General features: G+C 43.0%; 1 long non-coding RNA gene across 2 annotated transcripts; it reads left to right on the top strand.

Moving 5' to 3' along the window:
- The first annotated feature begins 935 nt into the window (after positions 1–935).
- On the top strand, positions 936–10,432 carry LOC308588400. 2 transcript variants are annotated; one of them, XR_014008711.1, is made up of 4 exons: positions 936–1,382; positions 6,199–6,368; positions 8,969–9,078; positions 9,762–10,432. It is a non-coding gene; the product is annotated as an uncharacterized lncRNA (long non-coding RNA). The 2 variants fall into 2 exon arrangements; XR_014008712.1 differs by lacking the exons at positions 936–1,382; positions 6,199–6,368 and adding an exon at positions 7,591–8,284.
- Positions 10,433–19,535: the final 9,103 nt, after the last annotated feature.

Below are 19,535 nucleotides of genomic sequence, written 5' to 3'. Positions count from 1 at the left end.
GCCATCATCATGTCATAGAGGGGGGAAATAACAGAAGGATATTGTTCACCAGTTTCTAGAAGCCAGACAATTAACTCTTGGGAAAGGGGGCTTGAATTTGCCAACCCCTGGTCTAGAGTATTGGCTATTTTTGATCATCCAAATGTTGTTGGAATCTCATCAGCCCCATCTAGCATGGCCAATAGGCTGGGGTGATGGGAGATGAAGTCTATCAACTTCATCAACTTCCAGAGTACCCAACCTTGGTCTAGAGTACTGGATATTTGTGGCCCACACCTCCCATCATCCCAGACTACTGGCCATGTTGCATGGGGTTAATGGGCAATGTGGTCCATAACATCTGGACTCCATAACTGGTTTCACCAGTTCTAGTGCTTTGAGAAGTAGCGAATCCCTCATTTATATCCCCTTTAACAAAATTAGGTGGCCTTCAAACATCAAAGAGACCAGAAAAATCTGAACTCTCTAGTTTGTTCCTCCTTGCTGCCTTCTAATAGTGAATGTTTATTGTAAGTTAAGCAACTTAAATGGTTTAACTTACAATAAATTACACTAAAGTAAGGCTTTGGAATTTTACTGGGCAGTCATATTTTGGTTCATCTCTCCATCTCTGTATTGGTCCACCTTACTATCTCTGTATCCAACCTTTGATGCTCCATCTGTGAATTGATGACCTATCCTCATTACTTTTTCTACATGCCCTTCCCAAAAGAGTAGAGCACTTTTTCTCTCACTGTTTAATCTTCATAGTTTACAGCCAGAAGATCTGGTGTGTAAATGGGCTGTGAATAATGACTCGCCTTGCTGTAGCTCTGTCTGTGACAGCTGGACATCTTGTTTACTTTGTCTGAAGAGATGACCTCCACACTTGCTGGTGCAGGGTGATTTTTCTCTCCGTTTATGCAAAAGAGACTCTTCGTCTTTTACAACTCTGATGGACTTGTATATAAATAGCTGTGTGTGCAGCAGAATTCAACCCAGAAGCCTTAAGCAAAGTCAGCAGCGGTAGGACTTTTTGAGCCCAAGTTAGAAACCACATGGAGCTTAATCATTAATCACCAGTCTTTAATTAACAGCTCTGAGCTTTGAACAAAAGGCGCTTACCGCAAGGCTGCTGAGGAGCCCTGAACCTCTTTGGTGTGTTTTCATTTGGAGCACCCAGTGGTCTTCAGAAGAGAAGCTGATAGAGCACCAACCCTTTGTGTCAAGGGTCAAGATAATAAGGAAGAGCAGATGTTTGTGGCCTTTTCTAGCCTGGCAGCAGTTTCAAGCTGACTCAACATGTACAAGCTGCCAGATCTCCAAAGCAAGAAACCTATTGCAGCAATGACTCATTGAGAACAGGAATCCAGGCGATGTTTGCTGTTACCAGCTTTGCACAGGTGAGAGTCAAACCAGGTAGAAGGGAAGCTTCTATTGGCCTGGGAAAGTTGATGTTCAGAGTGAGATTGTTCAAGTGGGAGGGGGGGGGGAAGCACTTTGCAAACTGTCCTGAATACTCTTTACAACTTTATGAAATTTTATTTTAATATGAGCTTGCCTGGTTATTATATGATGTTGCAGTAAAATGATAGTACAATCACTGCTGTGAATTGGCACAGATTAATAAAGGATGTTTGGCATTAGAAACATTTTTTTTGGGGGGGAGAGTGGAGGATGTTGTTTGCCCCCCTCCAAGTACCATCAAAACTGGTAGTGGACCTTACCTGAAGTCACAACCAAGTAGTAAAAGGGAGTTTGGGGGAGCATGGCTCTGATTTTGGGTAGCTATTATGGTTATGTATACATTAGACCATGGGTAGGCAAACTAAGGCCCGGGGGCTGGATCTGACCCAATAGCTTTCTAAATCTGGCCTGTGGATGAGTAGAATGTGTGCTTTTATTTAAAATGCACCTCTGGGTTATTTGTGGGGCATGGGAATTTGTTCATTCCCCCCCCCCCAATATAGTCCGGCTCCCCACAAGGTCTGAGGGAGAGTGAACCGGCCCCCTGCTGAAAAAAATTGCTGACCCCTGCTTTAGACCAATGCATCCCCACCCTACTCCAAAAACGTGTAGAGTCAAAGCACTCCAAAAGTATTGCAAAGTTTAAATTTAGACCAGTTTAGCATTTGACCTATAAGCATTTCCTTTTGGTGTCACATTTGATGCCCTGTGGATACCCCAAGCTGTTGCCAGTAAACCTGGCTAAAAGTTCAGATGGGAACTGCATGTATCTTGCCCAGTTAACTGGCCATCACTAGCTTCCAGAATGCATCCTCATCTGCTTGATGCAATGTTTGAGTTACAGAATTGATTGATAGAAGCAACCCAAATATGCAGGGCAACCCTACACAGGTTTACTCAATCCCAGTATATTCAGTGGGGTTTATTTCTGCATTAGCCACTTCACCACTGCAAAAAAAGAAAAAGAAAAAAGAGAGGACGAAAGAAAGGTTATATATTTGTATATTTCCTTATGCTCATCAGATGCAAATTTAGAAATGATTTCTATACTTTAAGCAGAAATAAAATGTGTAACATGATAGTGGGGGAGACACTGACAAGGGCTGGATCTAGACACATCAAAGAAGTCTTTCGGTTAAACGGGTTGCAAACTTTGTATGAGAAATCGGGTAAGCAAAAACAGAACTCCACAGCGCCATCTGGTTTCACAGTGTTATAATGCATAAATGACGTATACAAAGCGTTTTTTCTTTGTCAATGTAGATGTAGCTGAGTCCAAGGTGATCTGTGTGCTTGCTGGCCCTTGATTTCCAGCTCTTAAAATAGAGGATGCCTTCAAACAGAGAACTGTCCTCCATTAGCTATTCAGATAGAGGGCCAGTGTGGTGTAGTGGTTAAGAGCGGTAGTCACGTAATCTGGGAAACCGGGTTCGCGTCCCCGCTCCTCCACATGCAGCTGCTGGGTGACCTTGGGCCAGTCACACTTCTGTGAAGTCTCTCAGCCCCACTCACCTCACAGAGTGTTTGTTGTGGGGGAGGAAGGGAAAGGAGAATGTTAGCCGCTTTGAGACTCCTGAAGGGGAGTGAAAGGCGGGATATCAAATCCAAACTCTTCTTCTTCTTCTTCTTCTTTGATTGTGGGCCACCTGGCTTAGTGGGACACTAAGAGTATAATTCCAAAGACACTAGAGAGTAAGTAGAGTGCTCTTTACTCCCTAGCAAGTGTGTTTAGAACTCTGGCCTTAATTAAGCACAGTTCTTAATATTTAAAAAGATCAGTGTTGGGGCTTTATGTTGCCTAGAAACTACACCTTGTGTCTTAATAGTTCTTCCTTCTAATCACAAACAAGTGAGTTGATTCTGGTTCACTCATGGTGAGGGAGAAAGCACTCTGCACATGATAGAAGAGCTCCCTTCATTATATTTTAGGGCCAGGCTTTGGCAACAAAAACCTGGTTTGGGGCTATGCCTAGACATAGGAATGAGAATGTGTTTTAACCATAAGTTTTCAAATGGTAAAAAAAAAAATCTGGACAAAAATAAATATCCCATATATTTTCTTGCTTCCCCCCATCTTATTTCTTTTTCTCCATGTCAACACCAAACAAGACAGGACTAAAATTAATGGGGAAAGCAGCAATTAGCAAATTAGGTTAGCGGCGTGTTGCAGTGTGCCATGGCTGCCAGGTGTGAGGGGTTCTGGCAGTATATTTATTAGCGGCTGTCAGAAAAGTGACACTTTGATGAATGGAGCTGGGTAATCAGCACCCTCCGACAGTGAGCACTTCGAGGCCTCAACATGCTAAACTGCAAAATCAAACCTTTTTTTAACCCCCTGCACAAAAATAATAGAAGACCAAACCCCCTACCTACCCAACCCCATTCCTCTATAGGGGAAATATATATTTTTAAATCAGGAATTAATGATGTTGATGATAAGAGAGAGAAAGAGAAAGAGAAAGAGAAAGAGAAAGAGAAAGAGAAAGAGAGAGAGAGAGAAAGAGAGAGAGAGAGAGAGAGAAAAATGGAAAAATGCAGTTTTATGTAGAAGAATTTCTGGGGTATGGATGCCCCCCCCCCCAAGATAAGTATCACTTTCACATTTTGGGAAGTAGAATACTTAAAAATATGGGCCATGTAGATCTATGGATAGTGGGGGGAAACATCTTGTTCTGGTAAGGTGAATCGAGTCAGTGACTTTGTGTGTGTTGCACCCTAACCCACAAATCAGTTAATTTGAGGTTTCTAAATTAATTAAACTGATTGACTCACACAACAATTTTATCACTTTCTGTATCTGTACTCAGTAAATTAATAAAAAAAGAAGTATAGGTCTGGAGGCTGCAAAAATAGGCCACGAGAGATGGCATGTGTATGTACAGTGGTGCCTCGGGTTAAGAAGTTAATTCGTTCTGGAGGTCCGTTCTTAACCTGAAATTGTTCTTAACCTGCAGTACCACTTTAGCTAATGGGGCCTCCCACTGCCACCATGCAGCTGCCACACGATTTCTGTTCTCATCCTGAAGTAAAGTTCTTAATCCGAGGCACTATTTCTGGGTTAGCGGAGTCTGTAACCTGAAGTGTCTGCAACCTGAAGCGTCTGCAACCCGAGGTACCACTGTATGTATGTATGTATGTATGTATGGGCTCAGCAAATCCCATCAGATATACAGGAGAATTTTGGGTTTAGGGAAGAGGTGGTTAACTTCCTTTTCTCAAGGACTACCTTGAGGGACCACTTCCCTCAAGGGCTGCATGTACACACTCCTGCCACAGATACACATGCACAGCCAAAGTAGGCAGGCAAGCATCCATGCACAACAGAGGGGGACACACTTAGCACACCTAAACTTTAGGAGAAATTCACTTCCTTCCTAACTCCCCTTATCATAGTAGAAACCAGCCTGCACCAGCTATGCATGCTGCAAGTTATGGAAGCAAGAAGTTTGGTTCCCCAAGGGGGTGTGTGAAATTGACCTCCGAACCTGACTCCCTCCTCCCGGATCCATGAAGCTGCAAGAGTTCCACCAGGGAAATAGTCTTCAGGGTTGGGCTAGTGTACCCTTTGGGGAGCAGCAAAAATGAATGGCCAGAAAGACACCCATCTCTGAAAAGCCTGGAAAGGATAGAGCACTGTGCTAGGTATCTGCTTTGCATCTGTTTTGTGGGCAGAAGATCCCGTTTTCAATCTCCTGCCTTTCTTCGTAGAGTTGGGAGACTCCTGCCTGAAACCCCAGAGAGCTTCTGACAGTCATTGGAAACAATACTGAGCCATATGGACCAACGATCTTACTCAGTATAAGCACCCGATGTTCCTATGTTCTCAATTTGAAATGTGGAACTTTTCATGCGCTAAAACCCACAGGAACACAGAATTACAGAATTGTATGATAATTGTAGAATATAGAACCTTCAGCGCTATTTTCAATAGGGGGAAAAATGCTGGCTATACTCACCATGAAGCTGTTGCAGTAAGTTCCATACTTTTAACTTTTTAAGGCAAAGGTGCCAGGACTGTGTACTCTTGAGGGTACGCTGAAAAAAGCATCGAGAAGCTGAAAATACAGAATTGCAAGTGGGGACTTGAGACAGTAGGAGATGGAAGTCAGTTTCTGGGACTACATAGATAGTTCACTGGGCAAAGGCTTCAGAAGTGACCCAGCCTTGAGCACTCTCTTATTTCATACTCATCCTAAATAACTTATGCCAGATTTCCAGTCTTGATACTATAAAACTGAACTGTGAGCAGGAGAAGTCCCTTGCAGACATACCCTTGGTGACCCAGAATAAATAAATACAGCAGAGTTAAGCTTGTGTTGCATCAGAACTATTGTTTCAGATGCCAACCTACCTCCTCTCGAGCCCTGCCCAGCCTAGTCGTGACTGGTGCCATCTTCTGAGTAGTAGATCATGACTCTGTCTCACCTCCATGATCTACGATGCCCATACATCCTTAGAGCGAGAGTGCACTCTGGTGATGCATTACACCAATACATCATGGACACAGAGTTTGCTCGGGTGATGTATGAGTGCCCTGAGAATGTATTTCTCAAATGGTAGTATTGTTCAGGGACAAAGCCTAGCCAAAGAGTAGATTCAATTTAATTACAGTGCAAGTGGTAGTCCAATCCTAGGAGGCACTTTGGCATCTGAATGTTGGCACCCTAAAGAAATATAGGTTGCTGTTGCTTGTGCCATTGAGTTACATCCCAATGTGCCACATTTTTTAAGTCTTTTCTTTTTTTTTTGCAGGGAGGAAGGAGCACAGGTTCAACAGCTATTCTGGGCAAAAGGCGGGCAGTCTTTGGAAAAACACTTTTGGAAGAAAAAGCCATGATGGATGCAGGATGAATAGCCAGTCATATCCTGTACACAAGAGAAACTAGTGTCTGTGCAAAAGGAACTGGTCCCTAGGCTTCAGGGTAAACAATCTGTGCAAATTCCTTCTTGTACACTTAGAACCGTAGAATCATAGAATCTTAGAGCTGAAAGGGACCCAAGGGTCATCTAGTCCAACCCCCTTGCAATTCAGGAGGAAGCTCTTCTATAAGTAACCCATAACCTCTGGTGGTATGCTGCTGTTACTTTGGTTGTGTAAATAATAGCCTGCTCATTTCTGCTTCCTTACTCCACCAGTGAATATAATTATGAGCTAACACAGGCATAGGCAAACTCAGCCCTCCAGATGTTTTGGGACTACAACTCCCGTGATCCCTTGCTAACAGGACCAGTGGTCAGGGATGATGGGAATTGTAGTCCCAAAACATCTGGAGGGCAAGTTTGCCTATCCCTGAGCTAACATCGGTCCTAAAGTATATGGCCATAGCTAATACAGTAATGCATTTTGGCTGAAGAACTGCTGTTATTGACAGTGAGGTTATGAGTCCTTTAAAACTTGCTCTAGTAAACAGAACCAGTACTTCATTTTGGGTGATCTAAATACCTTGCCTTGATTTTAAGAGGGACAACCTGGAACAAAGGAACTTAAAGCCATTTATTTAGGACTGAATTGCAACAACGGCTTCCTGTTGCACTATGCTAAAGGTATTTACCTGGCAGTGATGGGAATAATTCTGTTGTATTGCTACTCCAGTGAAGGGTCACTGTGCTTGTTTTGTATGCATTTATGCTCTAATTGTATTGTCCCTTTTCTCAGCAATGCTAAGATGGTTGTCTTATCACCAGATTCGTACGGCTGCTGCGAAGGTTCATTTGGCATACATTTAAACGCTAATTTAATTGTCGCAGACTGTGCTCTTGCATTCCATTGCCACGTGACTCAGTCCTTTATGCACACACACCTGGGAGGTAACTGAGGGTCATACCCTGTGCATCTGATGAAATGGTCTCTAGTCCACGAAAGCCAATGCCATTATAAAATGTGTTAGTCTGTAAAATTTGTTGGTTTCGCTGCAACTGACATGGCGATCCCTGTGGAAATTTGCCTCGGCTTCCAGAACATTCTACTTCCAGGTAATTTACCCTGAAGTCATATCCCCCCCCCAAAATAAAATAAAATTGAAAGCACCCATGACATGATGCCCCTTTTCATTGTGAATAATCATTTGGGTGAGTGAGTTGCAATGGCTCTCATTCTGGCTCCTGTTCTGTTCCTCTTCCCCCACCCTTCCTGGACATTGTTTTCCCTTTCTTTGCCAAGGGTTCTATAGGCAAAAATATGCAGTATCTCCTGGGGAAAGGAAGGAAGGAAGGAAGGAAGGAAGGAAGGAAGGAAGGAAGGAAGGAAAGAAAGACCTTCTTTGAAATCCTCTCCACCTTAAAAATGGGTCCTTCTGTATCTACTAGGCATGTTCTAAATTGTTCTTTGTTTTATTAACCTATGTAATTTTACACCTTGTGCACTCTTTCTTGCCTCTGTGCATTATTCTGGTCTTGGATATTTATTCTTAGTTAAATGGTAAATGCCAGGTACACAAGGTTCTGTTCTCTGGCTTCTACCCCCTACCCCAACACAGCAGCACGTAGCTCACTAGTAGCGGCTGCTATAAGTCTTGTTGATGCACTATATTGTTAAGCCATTAGACTTTGGTTTTGCAAGAGACGCACAGAAAACGCTTTCCCCTCCCCACCTCCTCCAGCTTTTGTGTGACCTGAAATGTAGGTTCCGCTAGCAGTGAACTCAATCACGGTTCTCTCCTAGGCTGCTATTAAACCTTGGCTCTAACCATCCAAGAAATTAATCTCCAATGCCCAACCTCTCCCGGTCCCTACTGTGCTCTGTAGCAGCTGCACACCACCTTTGATCCCCAACCGCATGACTTCATCCATAAACCTACGTATCTTGCTGTGACTATCGAACCTCTTCCTATCGTCTGTTGTAAGTAAGGGCCAGGAGAATCTTCAGGACTTTGGTGTTTTACATGTGTCTGCCTCAATCATAGTTTGCTTTTACCCTGGGTTTTTAAAAAATAGAAAGGAAATCAAGGGCTTCTCTTTCCCCCAAGTCTTATCCTGGTCAGATTCTTTGATACAGATGATAACTTACACAATACAAAATAAAAAAATTCCTTCCAGTAGCACCTTAAAGACCAACTAAGTTAGTTCTTGGTATGAGCTTTCGTGTGCATGCACACTTCTTCAGATACACATGCACACGAAAGCTCATACCAAGAACTAACTTAGTTGGTCTTTAAGGTGCTACTGGAAGGAATTTTTTTATTTTGACTATGGCAGACCAACACGGCTACCTATCTGCAACTTACACAATACAGTGAGGCAAAGAGGAGCCAAAAAGCTCCCATGTTTTTATTAGATATTGGATGCAAATTTCATTGGGATCCCTGATGGTGACTATGTGTCTTTTACTCCAAAACCTTCTTTTAGTTTAAAATGTTATGATCCCACTCTGGAAGTGAGTCTTTACATGGTTAGGCCTTCAGATAAAGGTATTATGGAACTAATAATAACAGCCATTTGTCTACTGCAGTTAAACCCATTTCACACATCTTAGTAATTCTTACAATGGGCCTGCAAGGAGTTATTTATTATTTCCATTTTACAGATGGACTATTGAGACGGAATGATCATGGCTTGCCAAATTCATGGTAGAGGCAAGATCAAAACCTGTGACATTTGGGTTCACAGCATGCTCCTAACCATGTCTACTCAGAGGTAAGTCCGATTGAATTCATGGGCTTGACAACCAGGTAAGTGGAGTTAGGATTGCAGTTGCCTCTGCTTATTACTTTTACAGTTTTAGAAACCACTTCTCAGTTCCCAACAAGATTAAAAACAACAACATTAAAAAGCGAGATTCATCTAAAGAGCCCAACCAGTGGAAAGCTTGCGCAAGGACATTGGCTTGTACAAAAGGACTTTGCTTTTGTGCCCCCGAAATTGGCTCTGGGGAGGTTCTGGAGAACCCCCTGGACAGCACAAGTGGGGAGGAAAGAGGAGTCATTCCATATGTCAAACTGAAATGCTTGTACAGATGGAATATTCATATTGGTGTAATGGTGAATCCAACCCAATAAATCCATCCCTACAAATGTACAATTAATATTTCATAAAGGACTGGGTCACACCTCTTAATCAAAAAGGAGTTTTTTGTTTTCTTTTGCCATTATATGCTACAATTTGTTTAGTCCTTCGGTGGGCAAATTGCCACTCCGGGGGGAAGAAAGGAGCTTCCAGAGAACAGCTGAATTCACAGTGAGCACATTTGCATGACCAGGTTTGGTTTTAAACAAGAATGCTAAGTTAAGAGATTTTTTGGGCACATGGCTTCACTTTTTTTGGCTGTTGTGTGATCTTGAGGTCCCACCTTGCAAAAATTCTCCTTTAATTACTTCTAGGGAAGCAAGATCCAGTTGGTAAACTCTGCAGCTCGAGGACAACTTTTCTTGCCAAGCATGCATTACCAAAGACTAATTGTTAGCATGGTGCACCTGCCTGCTCCCCTGGTAGGTAGAGCCAATGAGAGGGGGGAAAGTAATTTATTAATGATCAAGTCACAACTAGCAATGGAAACAATAGGAGTGTCTGCAGGCAGCACTGCTGGGGGCAGAGGTGCAGGTGCTTCGTGCCCTAAATGGGAGAGTCGGCATATTTTTTTACGAAGCTTGTTTGTAGCCCTTTCTCCATTTCCTTCTGCTCTGTGCATGCTCCCTTCCCTTCTCCAAATGTTTTGCCTTCACAACAGGCTCAGCATTCTTGCTTGGGGTGATAAAATAGCTGTCAACTTGAGCATGGAGGAAAAGCACAGAAGCGAAAACACACACACACAAATGCCCCAAACAACAACAAAATAGCCGTAAAGACCAAATGAATTGGAGCTGAATTTCCATTGAAACAAATGATTTGTATTGAGGCTACTAATGTGGTACGTACAGCTAAAAAGGAAAATGGCGAAAGAATGCTTATAGCTGTGGATACCTTTGAGGGGTTAAGGGGTTAAGTCTCAGTCAGTGACTTATTCTTTTTGTGAGATTTGCTACAAAGTTTACTAGTATGGATGGTTAGAAAATACACAGATTTTCCAAAAGATTTCCCACTGCTCTGAGTGGCATGTATAATGCTGCCTTATACGCAACAGGCTATTGGTCCATCTAACTGAGCATCTTCAACTCTGACTGGCATTGTCTGACACAAGCTGCTTGCTGGAGTGAGCATCAGAGCTTGGGTGCTTTTTAGGAGGCTAAAACAATTGAAACTTTATGTGCAATGGAGAAAACATGGTGGGAAGATACAGCGGACCCCTTTTCCATCCTGGAGTTTGCTGGCAGTTAGAAAGGAGTGTGGGAGCTTACAATGAAAACAAAGATCTATACAAGTGTTTCAGCATTTTCCAATGCTGGGTCCCATTATGTTGTTGGACTCCAATAATCTTTAGGCAGCATGGTCAATGGCCAGGGATAATGGGAGTTGTAGTTCAGCGCTATATAGGGAGCCAAAGTTGAAAAAGGCTGATGTATACTAACAGTGTCTTTTATAAAAATATATTGTTATTGTTCTGTCATAGATAGGGCCCATCAGATTTGACAGGTGGCAGAACAACCAGGAACGAGATTTCTTTATGGTTTATTTCACAGGCCTCCACTCTCATTTCTCATTTCTGCTGCTTTCTTCTCATTCAGTGTTGAGGCCATGTCCTCAGGCAGAGCAAGGGGGCAGAGCAGGGAGGACTTTTCGAAATCTGAATATGCTCCCTCCTTCCTCAAAGCAAACACAGTTTTCACCCTGAGAATAGAAGGTAATAAATATTTTGGAATAAGACAAGTTACACTAGTGGAATGCGCTCCCCAGGGAGACTTGCCAGACACCATCTTTGTTTAGTTTTACGTGGCAGGCAATACCCCCCCCCCGATGCTTTGGCCTTCAACTCAAAGGTTATTGTGGCCTCTTTTAATCTATAGGGTTATATTTTGTGAGATAAGTGATTAGCAAATACAATAATAATTAATAATAGTAGCTGTAATGCAGGGCAGGGCAGCTCTCAGGTTTTCCCCCCAAGCTGTGATGATATCATCTGTTGGCGTGATGATGTCAGAAGTGATTATGTCATCTGCCAGATCATCCTTGTTCTGACAACTGAATGAGGCAGTAATGCAAACATTATTCTTTAAAATGATAGCATGGAGGAGGACTCTCATCCAATGAAAGTTTCTGTTTGGTTTCTGTGCTCATTCTCTGACTTCTGCTGTACTAATTTGACCCTGCCTTTACTACAATTTGAAGGCCTTGCGATCACCTCATTCATTTGCCAAAGCAAGTGGAAGCCATCACTTACCGTGGTACTCTGGCAGATGATGGCATTGCTCCTTCTCTCTCTCTCTCTCTCTCTCTCTCTCTCTCTCTCTCTCTCTCTCTCTCTCTCTCTCTCATCCTGGAGCTGCACTCCCTTGCTCCCCAGGTCCTGCTCCACCACACCATCACATCTAAAATAAATACAAATGCAAGTTTCTAGCTCTCCTGGATGCATATGAATAAGGAGTAATGCATGCAAAATTATTGAAATTAATCCAGCATGCAAATCTATCATTGTGTTTCGTTTCTCTCTTAATAAACTTTATGCCAACCAAGCACGGCTGGCACATAGTTTATTAGGGGAGAACCTAAACACAGTGATAGATTCGTAAGCTACGTTAATTTCAGTGGGGCTTTTGCATGCATTAATTGATGAAGGATTGTAATGATCATCACATCACAGCAGGATTGTGATTTAGCAAGAGCAGGGTTGTTTTTTGTTTAATATTCTGAACATATTTGTACACTTCTAATTGGAGTAATCCAAACAGATTCAAGGCTGAAATTAATTAAGTCTTGGTTCTCATAAGGTAAAGGCATGAACAAGGGCCATGTAAGAGACAAAGAAGAAAAATGAGAGTTACGGAGGCATAGCTCTACTTGCGCACCATCATCAAGCATGTGTAATAACTACCCATTTCTTTTTTAAGGAAAAAGCAGCTGTCAGGACTAATAGGAGCTGTAGTCCAGCAACATCTGGAGAGTCACAGGTTCCTCATACCTGACAAGTTAGCCTATGAGCTTTTCAAATGGGAAATTAAGCACAACTATGCATGAGAGCCCTTTGCCCTACATAATGAGGGTTAGGACAGGAAGGCTGTTGATCACTATGCATTCCCATGTTATGCTGCTTTATTTTATACAAAGAGGAGAGATGTAAACCAGGCATCTGCGGAATGTCCCCACTAAGCTGAATTCTAAGGCAGCAATCACATACAATAGCTTTATCCATTCAGCAGTTCAAATCCATATTTACCCTCCAGCCTACTGATCAGCATTGGAATTTTCTAGCTTTTTCCTCTGGGTTAACGCTGCTGCAAAGCTGTCCATCAGGACCTCTGCTGGCTTCCGCAGAGCGCCATTAATAAAGTCAGTGAAATAGAGAAATGGGATCCTTCTAGAACTGCTCAGATTGTGGTGTGTGTGTTTTCACCCCTGTGAAGCCAGCTGGGGTGCCCGTGTTGTGGATAAATGCAGTGATGAATGGTGGGTCAAAGAAGGAGCAGGCTGATTTCGCTCCAAGCTTGACCCTGTCTCAGGTCTGACGTTTGAAATGACAGGTGCATTAAAAAGTTATTTGTTTGGAGTGGGGGAAGGGGAGTCATTTGCAGTGCTTGGTGGACGCGGCACCTGGCCTAGCAGGAAAAACTGGAAGAAAAGTGATCCAAGTTCTTTCCTGCGTACAGTGCAATCTTTTCTTTATGAAGTCAGCTAGTGTGAAAATTCATGGACAGGTCAATGCACCAGGTCAGCGGCTTCTTCTCGCACATAGGGAGAATAAATGGGTTAGTTGTAGTCTCCTTATTGAGCTAGTTGTGTGGGAAGGAACTTTATAATAATCCATCACAAATAATCCAGCTATTTTATCATTGATTTCTCAAAGCATCCCACCCCCTCCTATTTAGATTTAAAATGGGCTCATGAAACCTTGGAACAGGTGTTCACATTTCGATATCTGATTGCTCCTTGCAATATTGAAGTTTCCGTTTGCCATCTGTAAAGTGGAGATAATAGCAACCTGTCTGTCAGGGTTGTTGTAAATCAACCAAAGCACAGAGGTGTGCAGAACATTTTGTGGAGAGAGTGGGCTACGTCTTTCCAGGAGAAGGAAAACTCCATTCCTCCCATCTCAGCAGTGTGGTGTAGTGGTTAAGAGCAGTAGACTTGCAATCTGGTGAACCGGGTTCACGTCTCCGCTCCTCCACATGCAGCTGCTGGGTGACCTTGGGCTAGTCACACTTCTCTGAAGTCTCTCAGCCTCACTCACCTAACAGAGTGTTTGTTGTGTGGGAGGAAGGGAATAGGAGATTGTTAGCCACTTTGAGACTCCTTAGGGTAGTGATAAAGTGGGGTATCAAATACAAACTCCTCCTCCTCCTCCTCCTCCTCCTCCTCCTCCTCCTCCTCCTCCTCCTTCAGCATCCTCAATTTTGACTTTGCACACAATGCCTTAGCACTCTTGCACCTCCAAGAAGATATGGGTGAATTTGTCAGTTTGGGTGTCTCTCAGTTCCTTATTTTTCCCATTGAAATTTCAATCTACATTTACATACCATTTTATGGATTTTTTTTTAAAAAAGAAAAAGTCATTATAAAGAGTCATCAACATTTTTATGTGTATGTCTCCTGATGTACACAATTTTGTGTGCAATTTTGCCTCATTTACAGATTTTTGCAAAGCAATTTCCCACAGTATAATGCATTTTTAAATGTTCTTTTCGCTAATATGTGCATTTCAATGCAAAATGTACACTAAAAAGGTAAAGGTAAAGGTACCTACGGGCCAGTCGTGTCCGACTCTAGGGTTGTGCGCCCATCTCACTTAAGAGGCCGGGGGCCAGCGCTGTCCGGAGACACTTCCAGGTCACGTGGCCAGCGTGACGAAGCTGCTCTGGTGAGCCTGCACCAGCACAGCACACGGAAACGCAGTTTACCTTCCTGCTATAAAGCGGTACCTATTTATCTACTTGCACTTGGGGGTGCTTTCGAACTGCTAGGTGGGCAAGAGCTGGGACTGAAAGATATATATACCTAGTATATGCATTTTTGTACACATTATTTAGCAGGCGGACTGCATTGCAAAATTCAGAGAATTGTGAACTTTGATGGGCTTCTGCGATTTGGTTCACACATTGTTTCAGAAAATTAATATTGTCCAGGTTCACCTTTAATTGTGAACTAAATTGAATTTCTTTTCCCCTTCTGTACATCAAATTCACCTACGCCAGCTTGTCACTATTTTAGAGGACAATAAAAGCAAGATTGGATGCAAAACAGTGTATGGTTTATGATGTTAGTGGATCAGTCCTTTGTTAGGTAAATTGGGTGGCGCTGTGAGTTAAACCACAGAGCCTAGGACTTGCCGATCAGATGGTCCGCGGTTCGAATTCCCGTGACAGGGTGAGCTCCCGTTGCTCAGTCACAGCTCCTGCCAACCTAGCAGTTCGAAAGCACGTCAAAGTGCAAGTAGATAAATAGGTACCGCTCTGGTGGGAAGGTAAACGGCGTTTCCATGTGCTGCTCTGGTTCGCCAGAAGTGGCTTAGTCATGCTGGCCACATGACCCGGAAGCTGTACACCAGCTACCTCGGCCAATAAAGCGAGATGAGCGCCGCAACCCCAGAGTCGGTCACGACTGGACCTAATGGTCAGGGGTCCCTTTACCCTTTATCTTAATATTGGGCATATGGCAGGAGATAATAGTTAGGACTGGGATGAGGAAACTGTGACTTTCCAGATGTAATTGGACTTCAGCTCCCATAATCCCTGACCATTGGACATGCTGTCTGGGACTGATGGGATTTCAGAGTCTGACAACATCTGGGATGCCTTAGGGTCCCCAGCCTTGGGTTAGGAGATGCTTAGAAATCTCCCAATGCATTTGTGTGAGACACCCATCGGAGAGAAGGTGATATTCCCTCTAAGTGAGGGCGGGAAGCAGATTTGTTTGTTTGTGTCTGTGTGTCCCATCAGCTCCAGCCACCATGGCCAGTGATCAGGGATGAGGTGAATTATGGAAGGTGTCTCATCGGTTATCCCTGTGCTACTTGATTTAAGTCAAATGTTTTGGCTGCAGAACAACACACAGTGGGGAAAAAAGCTTTTCTTCATTGTTTTGTTTTGTTTTTAAAAAACAAATGAACAGCCCAAATTGGTTAGTTCTTCACATTTACCCAGTTCCAAGTTTTGTGGAGGAAGGGAAAGACTTGCTCAGCCTGTGCTTTTATCCAGCCCACTGCCTTTTGTAATATACATTGTTCATTTACAAATGCACCCATTGTGCGGATGCATATGGGGATGCAAGTTTCCACCAGGGAAAAATCTTAAAATTCATTTCTCTCTCTCTGCCAATTTCAACCTGACTTCTCTCTCTCTCCCCTCCATTGTTATTATTTTTTTACATGCATTTACCTAAGAGGAACACAAATATTGTTTTCCCCACCCTGCCAGCTAGGGTTCAGTTGCTTTCCTAGCAGATCTCGATTTCCCTGTGAATTGGCAGCCATCAATACTGGACAAACCACCGCTCAGTTCCATGGCTCATAACACCCCTGAATAAGCCCAAGCTGCTTATTCAATGTATCTGACGAATGTCCCCAAAGAACACCTTACAGGCTGGTTCACTACAGCTCTCTTACCAGCAGAATGTGAAATGAAACAAACATTTGTTATTAAGCCACGAGTGTGTTTTTTTAAGGCGGCCAAAAGCTGAAAACGGACATTGGAGATCTCTGTTGTACTTACACAGAACAATGAGGGCCTCACACTGAGGTTGTTTACTGCTTTGCCTCATGATATGACAAGATGGAGTATTAGTCGGGAAGAATATAACCCCCCCCCCCCCAGCAAAACTCTTTTCTCTGTAGTGAGTACATACAGACATAGAAAAGGACCGTTCCTGAAGTGACACTTCAGAAGCAAGTCTCTCTGCAGCAACTGATTTAATGGGCCATTTGGGAGAAATTGATGCAGCTTTCAATAGATAACTGATATGGCTACTTAAAAAAACAAAACAAAATCCCACCACACAAGCTGGTGTAAATACTCCCAGCATACAAAACATTCCTGCTAAATATATAGCTCAGTAGTAAATATATACTGAGGTAGAGGTGCTGTAAATGCCTTTAGGTGGCAGTGATTAATATAACACCTAGGTCTGTAAAAGTCAAGAGAATGTGGAAGGAACCGTGTGGATTAGGAGGTAATGGTCTTAAACATACCATTTGGTATATACGCCTGTGTGTTTGTGTGTGAGAGAGGAGGGGTCCCTCAGAGTTTGGAAATCTGTGCATTCTTCTTTCAGACACAGACTTTCCCTTCTTAGTTGATTGAGAGGCTTTGCACTTCTTCAAAAGACTAGTGCATTCAGTGGACAAGACTAATAGTGGGTCCAACAGTCAAGAAGTCAGGAAGGTGCTTTCTGCACATGATGTAGAGGGAATACTACCACGACTACTAATTTTATGCCCCACTCATCTGGCTGGGTTTCCCCAGCCACTCTGGATGGCTCCCAACAGAATATTAAAAACACAACAAAACATAAACAGGTGTCTTCTAAAAGTCAGATAGTTGTTTATTTCCTTGACATCTGATGGGAGAGCATTCCACAAGGTGGGTGCCACTACCAAGAAGGCTCTGTGCCTGGTTCCCTGCAACCTCACTTCTCGCAGGAAGGGAGCCGCCAGAAGGCTCTCGGAGCTGGACCTCATGATGGGGGTGGAGACACTCCTTCACGTGAGGGTAGATGACAGTGCTATCTTCTAGGTGTGCTCAAGGGTACACAGGACTGGCACCTTTCCCCCACCCCAAACGTTAAAAGTGTGGCCCTTACTGTAACAACTGCAGTAAGTGCAGATGGGGCTCATCAACCTGGGAAGGTAGCCCATCTAGGAGAAGGAAAACCCTGATCCTAAACTTCCACTGCCTTGCGGGACATCTTTGGGATAAGAAATGGCTAAAGAGTATTATTACTATTAATAATAATTCCTGTTATATGTACTGTGATTACAGTCTCAAAATATCCATAACAGTGGTTCTCCAAACTGCTTCACATATTGTGATAAGGCGCATAACTGTGGTGAATACTATAATGTGTTGTAAACAAGTGCTCACTTATTGGTTCCAGTTTATTGTAGCTTCCAGATGCATTCTTGCCATGAGTATGAGATGTACCTCATGATATTTTACTGGGGTCACCATAGAGATACACTTTGAATAAATTGGATTTTGGTCCTTGCTCTTCCCTGTTCCTACCCTGGCATGCAAATACCCTTTGGTTTTCAGCCCTCTCGGGACTGGTGGCAGCTAGAAGAATAGGTATCTTAATATGTTTGAGTGAATCAGTGAATATAAGAATATTATACATTTTCTGTTCCTTCATAAATATTTGGTGCACAACTCTCCGATCTCTGGGCAACCCGTCTTACCCAGGACACGTTTGTGTAAAGCTGTAAAACCTACCCAATAACTGGAAACTGTAAATCCAGAAATTGGCACATCAATGCTCATAAGTAAGGGCAAGACCTTTCTGTCAATGTTCATTTACAGAACAAATGCTGGGGGACTATTCTCAGCGGAGCTGTAAATATCCCCATTGTACTAATGTAGTGGGAATCATTGCCCTAGGCTAGCGACTGTTTTTAATTGGAACTCTGGATTAGTGAAATCAGATGAACTGAGCAGCATCACAAATATTTTATATATTTGATGGTGCTGATACTATTAATAATATAGCAGTTTTAATAGACCCCCACAACTACTGATTAAGCTGCTTTACATAGCTGTAATACAATAAAAATACAATTAAAAAAAGAGTTTAATTTTTCATTTAAAAATTTCATTTAAGCCTAAATTTAAAAGGCGGGGAGGAAGTGAAAAAGTTAGCAAGCACCAAAGATGGCTGATTTGGGAATCCTCCAGCAGCACCTGAATTTTTTACTTTAAGAAAAACATCCTCCCTACTGGAAGTGAAAATGCTTGATGAATGGGAGTGAAGGAATAACCCATATATCCAGTATAGTAATGGTGGTAGAGGGGAAATCTCTGGATTGCAACCTTACAGCTTTATTCTGCAGTTACTTTTTAAATTATCATCATCATCATCATCATTATTATTACTGCGACAGACCCTGACTTGGTGAGCAAACATGTGAAGACACTGTACAGTGGTACCTCAGGTTACATACGCTTCAGGTTACATACGCTTCTGGTTACAGACTCCACTAATCCAGAAATAATACCTCAGGTTAAGAACTTTGCTTCTGGATGAGAATAGAAAACGTGCTCCAGCGGTGCTCCGGCAGCGGGAGGCCCCATTAGCTAAAGTGATGCTTCAGGTTAAGAACAGTTTCAGGTTAAGTACGGACCTCCAGAACGAATTAAGTACTTAACCTGAGGTACCACTGTACCTGGAAATGAGAACTGAATCCACACATCTGGAAAGCAGGAAGGCGAAGTCTTGCTATGGAGGCAGTGGAGGTTAAGGAAGAAAAAGCCCTGCTCCCACACAGAGATTGGACTCCTTGAGAGTTCATGGAAAACTTTCCAGCATACACCTGAGCTTGCAAATTCATTGTGCAATATGTTTAAAAAGGGGGGGGGGAGAGAGAGAGAGAGAGAGAGAGAGAGAGAGAGAGAGAGAGAGAGAGAGAAGTGCAAAGATAGAGGGAGTATTGCTCAGCCAGCCTAAACCAGAGCGTGTACCTGGACAGCTGGTACTTTTCAAAGTGCCTTCATTTTATAGCTATCCATCATGCACAAGGGAGAGCAGCCAAGCCCTGAATTGCAGAACTAGTACCTTGGGAGTGTTCAGCTGTGAAACCTGAGTTGGCAGCACAGATTTGCCATATGAAAAATGCTCGAAGGGTTTCCCTCCCTCCCCTTTATTTGAAGGAAGCGAGAAGGGTTCACAGTCTCTGAATCAATTCCCTAAGAAGAGTGCTGTAATTTTTGGCAAGGAAACATCGAACAAGATGTATTTTTAAACCAACAAGATCCCCTCAGAAACATTTTGAACTTTGGGTCTGAAAGCTTATGGAGATCAGTTAAAGAAGGTGATGGGTCTGCTGCTCACGTTACATTTCGTGCCATGAAAATGTTTTACAG

Source organism: Podarcis bocagei (assembly GCF_964188305.1).
Source record: "Podarcis bocagei genome assembly, chromosome: 5".
Classification (NCBI taxonomy): Eukaryota; Metazoa; Chordata; class Lepidosauria; order Squamata; family Lacertidae; genus Podarcis; species Podarcis bocagei.
Note: the sequence above shows the minus strand (reverse complement) of the source record. Positions and strands in the feature narration are given on the sequence as shown.